Below are 5529 nucleotides of genomic sequence, written 5' to 3'. Positions count from 1 at the left end.
TCCCAGGAATGTTCTCTGTGTACTCTGTCTCCTTCCCTCAGACCCTCAAGCTAGGCCTGGAATTGGTCAGTGGATCCTGAGGTGAGCTAAAGCCAGCTTCCAACCTACAGATCCTTTCTCCTCAGTGCTCTGCACTGAACTTCCAAACTGAAACTACTTCCGACCATTTCCTCCCCCCACCAGAATATACAGGGAAGCAGCTTGGTCTCCCCCTTCTGGCCAGGAGGTCTTGGTGTTGTGTGTGGGGAGTTAACCCTTTGTGTTGTTACTGTGGCAACCCTGGGGTGCCACACCTGCAAGAAGAACCCCGGCCCCCCTTTAAGATCCCACATACCTGCAAGAAAAACCGCGGCCCCCTTTAAGATCCCACATGCCTGAAAAAAGAACCCCGGTCCCCCTTTAAGATCCCACATGTGTACAAGAAGAACCCTGGCCCCCTTTAAGACTCCAGCTTAGAGAAAGCACAAAACGATTGAGGCGTTTTACTAAAAAAAAACAAGAACAGAAGAGTATTTGCGCCTTAGGTTTATTAACAGATATCTCCAGCGGCATCCAGCGTCTTTTGGACTCAGCACGGGTTTGGTGAAGCCTTCAGTAAGTATTTTGGACTCAGCACGGGTTTCGTAAAGCCTTCAAGCGATATTTTGGATTCACTACGGTTTTGGTGGAGTTTTCAGAAGTCTTTTGGATTCACCCAGGGTTTGCTGAAGTCTTGAGACGCAGCGCTGCAGTGTGGAGACCTCTTCACCGTCTATGATGGCGCCTTCTGCGCCTGTGAACTGAGACAAGAAGAAGCCATCATTACTACACATTCTGTTCACAGGCAAGCGTGTATATAGATATTTACCTGTCCTGCGGCCGGGGTGGCACTTTATGGGGTTCCTCCTGGCTCTGCGTCGCCGCCAATGTCAATTGCGTTCATTCAGCGGTCCGGTCCAGGAGTATGAGGATAAATGATAGCTGCATGGCTTTTAATAGTCTCTGACTACTGTGACCTCATAATAGATGACATAGCAAGTGGGTGTGGCCCCTTTATTTAGTCAGCGAGCGAGGCTGCATTATTTACTTAGCGAGGCTCCATTATTTACTTAGTGAGGCTCCATTATTTACTTAGTGAGGCTCCATTATTTACTCAGCGAGGCTCCATTATTTACTTAGTGAGGCTCCATTATTTACTCAGCGAGGCTCCTTTATTTACTTAGTGAGGCTCCATTATTTACTCAGCGAGGCTCCATTATTTACTTAGCGAGGCTGCATTATTTACTTAGCGAGGCTCCATTATTTACTTAGTGAGGCTCCATTATTTACTTAGTGAGGCTCCATTATTTACTCAGCGAGGCTCCATTATTTACTTAGTGAGGCTCCATTATTTACTCAGCGAGGCTCCATTATTTACTCAGCGAGGCTCCTTTATTTACTCAGCGAGGCTCCTTTATTTACTCAGCGAGGCTCCTTTATTTACTCAGCGAGGCTCCATTATTTACTCAGCGAGGCTCCATTATTTACTCAGTGAGGCTTCATTATTTACTCAGCGAGCTCCATTATTTACTCAGCGAGCTCCATTATTTACTCAGCGAGCGAGGTTCTGGGGGGGGGGTGTCACTGGCACTATTAAGGGTGACAATACGGCTGCCTTCATAGGGACAGTCAAAATACTTGTTTTGTTTTACTGCATGAGGGCACAAGGCAATAATTAAAATAATACTGCTCCCCATATACAAATATATTGCCCCTATGTGCAAGAATATATCTACTATAATACTGCTCCTATATACAAGACTATAACTACTATATTACTGCCCCTATGCACAAGAATATAACTACTATAATAATGCCCCTATGTACAAGCATATAACTGCTATAATACTGCTCCTATGTACAAGAATATAACTACTATATTACTGCCCCTATGCACAAGAATATAACTACTATAATACTGCCCCTATGTACAAGCATATAACTGCTATAATACTGCTCCTATGTACAAGAATATAACTACTATATTACTGCCCCTATGCACACGAATATAACTACTATAATACTGCCCCTATGTACAAGCATATAACTGCTATAATACTGCTCCTATGTACAAGAATATAACTACTATAATACTGCCCCTATGCACAAGAATATAACTATTATAATACTGCTCCTATGTACAAGCATATAACTGATATAATACTGCTCCTATGTACATGAATATAACTACTATAATACTGCCCCCCTATGTACAAGAATATAACTACTATATTACTGCCCCTATGAACAAGAATATAACTACTATAATACTGCCCCTATGTATAAGAATATACAGTGGCATGTACAAGTTTGGACACCCCTGGTTAAAATTATTATTGAGAACAGTTAAATAGAGATGAGCCACCCCTCTAGAGTTCGAGTTGAGTTCGGTTCGTCGAACGGAGGACAAGTTCGTCGAACATTCGACGATCCAATTCGAACCCCATTGAAAACAATGGTAGGCAAACACAAACACATACAAACACATAGTAAACACCTTCTAAGGTGTCCAAAAGGTGACACACGACTCAAAAGACACCACAAACACATGGAAAAGTGACAAGGACATATACTCATGCGAAAACAAAAGAGCTGGACGAGTAAAAAGAGGAGGAGACACCGATATAGGGCTGCTTCTCACTTGTGAGTTTCTCGCAGTAGAGCAATGCGAGAAAATCTCGCATTGGAATCGGACACATGTTAGTGAATGATTCAGCTCGCATTTGCGATTTTTTTCTCAGTCCAAATCGGACTGAGAAAAAAATCGCAGCATGCTGCTTTTTTGCGAGTTTCTACTGCGAGTTTCTCCAATGCAAGTCTATGGGAGCGTGTAAATAATCGGATGTCACGGGACGGCACTCACACCATCCTAGTGACATGCGATTTTCTAAATACATTTTTCGCATGTTTCCTAAAACACTGGAAACGAGTGATGTGTCACAATGTCTGTCAATCACTATTCTCTGTCAATCGGTCTCTCCCTCTCAGTCTCTATTCTCTCTCTGTCGGTCCGTCACTATCTCTGTCCCTCTCTCACAGTCTGTCGGTCATTTTCCCCTGCTCTCTCATACTCACCGTTCCCCGATCCCCGGCGCGGCGCTGCACGGCATTCACACTGCTGCGGCGGCTTTTACTATTTTGAAAAAGCCGGCCGCTCATTAAACAATCTCGTATTCCCTGCTTTCCCCGCCCACAGGCGCCTATGATTGGTTGCAGTGAGACACCCCCCACGCTGAGTGACAGGTGTCTCACTGCACCCAATCACAGCAGCCGGTGGGCGGGTCTATACTGTGCAGTATATGTATATATATATATATGTACCCGGCTCTTCCCGATTGCCCTGGTGCGTTGGCAAATCGAGGTAATAAGGAGTTAATGGCAGCCCATAGCTGCCACTAAATCCTAGATTAATCATGTTAGGCGTCTCCCTGAGATACCTTCCATGATTAATCTGTAAGTGACAGTAAATAAACACTATAAAAAAGAAATAAAAAACACTAACAAATTCCCTCATCACCAATTTAATAAGCCCCAAAAAAGCCCTCCATGTCCGGCGTAATCCAGGATGGTCCAGCGTCGCTTCCAGCTCTGCTGCATGAAGGTGACCGGAGCTGCAGAAGACACCGCCGCTCCTGTCAGCTCCACGCAGCTAATGAAGGGAATAGCGCGATCTGCTGAGGTGTCACTGAGGTTAATCGCGGCCACCGCTGGATCCAGTGACAGCGGGTAACCTCAGTGACAGCTCAGCTGATCGCGCGGCTGTCTTCAGTTGCTGCGTGGAGGTGACAGGAGCGGCGGTGTCTTCATGCAGCAGAGCTGGAAGCGACGCTGGACCAGCCTGGATTACGCCAGACATGGAGGGCTTTTTGGGGCTTATTATATTGGTGAACCAGGGAATTTGTTAGGCCATGTGTCCACGCTGCGGAAAATGCGCGGATTTTGCCGCGGATTTCTCACGGAAAAGCCGCGGATTTTCCGAAAATCTGCAGCAGCGGCACTTCCAAGCCATTTCAATGGCATTTTGGAAATGCTGTGTCCATGCTGCGGATTTTTCCGCGGCGGATTTGCTGCGGATTTTGATCCGGAAAAATCTGCAGCATGTCAATTATTGTTGCGGATTTTGATCCGGATTTTGGCTATAGAATGGGGAAAAAAAAAAAATCTGCATCAAAATCCGTGGCAATTCCGCGGCAAATCCGCGGCAAAAAAAAGGTGCGGATTTGCCGCGAAAGTCGCAGATTTTCATGCAGAAAAATCCGCAGCAACATTCTACCATGGACACATAGCCTTAGTGTTTTTTATTTCTAATAAATGATTTTTTCAGGTGTGTGTGTTTATTTACTGTAACTTACCGATTAATCATGGAAGGTATCTCGGGGAGACGCCTGACATGATTAATCTAGGATTTTGTGGCAGTTATGGGCTGCCATTAACTCCTTATTACCTCGATTTGCCAACGCACTAGGGCAAATCGGGAAGAGCCGGGTACAGTCTCAGAACTGTCGCATTTAATGTATGCGGCAATTCTGGGCAGCTGCTGACTGATATTGTTAGGCTGGGGGGCTCCCCATAACGTGGAGCTCCCCATCCTGAGAATACCAGCCTTCAGCTGTATGGCTTTATCTGGCTGGTATTAAAATTGGGTGGGGGCCGCACGCCGTTTTTTTTTAATTATTTAATTATTTATTTCACTGCACAGTATAGACCCGCCCACCGGCTGCTGTGATTGGGTGCAGTGAGACACCTGTCACTCAGCGTGGGGGCGTGTCTCACTGCAACCAATCATAGGCACCTGTGGGCGGGGAAAGCAGGGAATACGAGATTGTTTAATGAGCGGCCGGCTTTTTCAAAATAGTAAAAGCCGCTGCAGCAGTGTGAATGCCGTGCAGCGCCGCGCCGGGGATCGGGGATCGGTGAGTATGAGAGAGGGCTGCTAACTTCAGTCACTCAGGGGATTTGCGGTCACCGGTGAGCCCTTCACAGGTGACCGCTAATCAGGACGCGACACAGACAGAGCCGCAGCATGACAATGAAGTCGGGTGAAGTTCACCCGAGTTCATTCTGATCGTGCGGCTCTGTCTGTGTCTGGTGTCATCTGCCATTCAGCTCTGCTACATGGCTGTCTGTGTCTGCTGTCAGCGGCCATGTAGCAGCGCTGAATGGCAGATGACATAGTAAAAAATACGCATTACACACGCATTACACACGCTAGTAAAATCATTAATTTATTCAGAAAAAGCTTTGTACTTGCATTGCACTCGGACCTAACGTGAACTAAAATCAGCCGAGTTTTTTTCAGCCCAGTAGGACCGATTTTACTTGCATAGATGTGTTTCCAGCCATAGGCATGTTATGCTCTTCTAAAATCATGTAAAACACAGCAAGGGGACTCCAAGCAGAGTCTCCCTTTTCTCCAAAAATTGGGCCCCACAGACACCAGTTCAGTGGCATCACTTGTGCCCCAGTTGCAGACTTGACATGTTGAGTTGCATCAAGCACATTCAAAAAAAC

The 5529-nt window shown here is 46.0% G+C and overlaps 1 long non-coding RNA gene across 1 annotated transcript; it reads right to left on the bottom strand.

Annotated features, from left to right (window-relative positions):
- Positions 1 to 507: 507 nt before the first annotated feature.
- Positions 508 to 950, bottom strand: LOC142289737 (uncharacterized). The gene is made up of 2 exons (XR_012750143.1): positions 848 to 950; positions 508 to 779 (listed from the first exon to the last, which is right to left on the bottom strand). It is a non-coding gene; the product is annotated as an uncharacterized LOC142289737 (long non-coding RNA).
- Between the last annotated feature and the right edge of the window lie 4579 nt (positions 951 to 5529).

Source organism: Anomaloglossus baeobatrachus, chromosome 2 (assembly GCF_048569485.1).
Source record: "Anomaloglossus baeobatrachus isolate aAnoBae1 chromosome 2, aAnoBae1.hap1, whole genome shotgun sequence".
Classification (NCBI taxonomy): domain Eukaryota; kingdom Metazoa; phylum Chordata; class Amphibia; order Anura; family Aromobatidae; genus Anomaloglossus; species Anomaloglossus baeobatrachus.
Note: the sequence above shows the minus strand (reverse complement) of the source record. Positions and strands in the feature narration are given on the sequence as shown.